Source organism: Callorhinus ursinus, unplaced genomic scaffold (assembly GCF_003265705.2).
Source record: "Callorhinus ursinus isolate GAN/ISIS: 27379988/994484 unplaced genomic scaffold, GSC_fseal_2.0 scaffold13, whole genome shotgun sequence".
In the NCBI taxonomy this organism is placed as follows: domain Eukaryota; kingdom Metazoa; phylum Chordata; class Mammalia; order Carnivora; family Otariidae; genus Callorhinus; species Callorhinus ursinus.
In genome coordinates this window covers 15410-16880 of record NW_027397075.1, presented here as the reverse complement: position 1 = coordinate 16880, position 1471 = coordinate 15410, and positions in this window count along the sequence as shown.

The window sequence follows — 1471 nt, the reverse complement described above, 5'->3', positions numbered from 1 at the left end:
CAACCTTGCAGCCCAGGGATAAATCCCACTTAGTCGTGGTGAATAATCCTCCAATTTTGTTGGATCCTATTGCCTAGTATTTTGGTGAGAATTTTTGCATCCTTGTTCATCAAGGATATTGGTCTGTAATTCTCCTTTTTGATGGGGTCTTTGGTTTTGGGATCAAGGTAATGGTGGCCTCATACAATGAGTTTGGAAGTTTTCCTTCCATTTCTATTTTTTGGAACAGTTTCAGGAGAATAGGTGTTAATTCTTTTTTAAATGTTTGGTAGAATTCCCCTGGGAAGCCATCTGGCTTTGGGCGTTTGTTTTTTGGGAGACTTTTGATGACTGCTTCAATTTCCTTAGCGGTTATAGGTCTGTTCATGCTTTCTATTTCTTTCTGGTTCCATTTTGGTAGTTGATACATCTCTACGAATGCATCCAGTTCTTCAAGGTTATCTACTTGGCTGGCATAGAGTTGTTCATAATATATTCTTATAATTGTTTGTATTTCTTTGGTGTTGGTTGTGATCTCTCCTCTTTCATTCATGATTATGTTGATTTGGGTCATTTCCCTTTTCTTTTTGTTCAGTCTGGCCAGGGGTTTATCAATTTTGTTAATTCTTTCAAAGAACCAGCTCCTAGTTTCGTTGATCTGTTCTACTGTTCTTTTGGTTTCTAGTTCATTGATTTCTGCTCTGGTCTTTATTATTTCTCTTCTCCTGCTGGGTTTAGGCTTTATTTGCTGTTTTTTGTCTAGCTCCTTTAGGTATAGGGTTAGATTGTGTATTTGAGACATGTCTTGTTTCTTGAGAAAGGCTTGTATTGCTATATACTTTCCTCTTAGGACTGCCTTTGCGGCATCCCAAAGATTTTGAACAGTTGTGTTTTCATTTTCATTGGTTTCCATGAATTTGTTTAATTCTTCTTTAATTTCCTGGTTGACCCATTCATTCTTCAGTAGGATGCTCTTTAGCCTCCATGCATTTGAGTTCTTTCCGACTTTCTTCTTGTGATTGAGTTCTAGTTTCAAAGCACTGTGGTCTGAAAATATGCAGGGAATGATCCCAAACTTTTGGTACCATTTGAGACCTGATTTGTGACCTAGGATGTGATCAATTCTGGAGAATGTTCCATGGGCACTAGAGAAGAATGTGTATTCCGTTGCTTTGGGATGGAATGTTCTGAATATGTCTGTGAAGTCCATTTGGTCCAGTGTGTCATTTAAAGTCTTTATTTCCTTGTTGATCTTTTGCTGAGATGATCTGTCCATTTCAGTCCGGGGGGTGTTAATATCCCCCACTATTATTGTATTGTTGTCAATGTGTTTCTTTGCTTTTGTTATTAATTGCCTTATATAATTGGCTGCTCCCATGTTACGGGCATGGATATTTACAATTGTTAGATCTTCTTGTTTGATAGACACTTTAAATAGATATAGGGTCCTTCCTCATCTCTTATTACAGTCTTTGTTTTAAAATCTAATTTG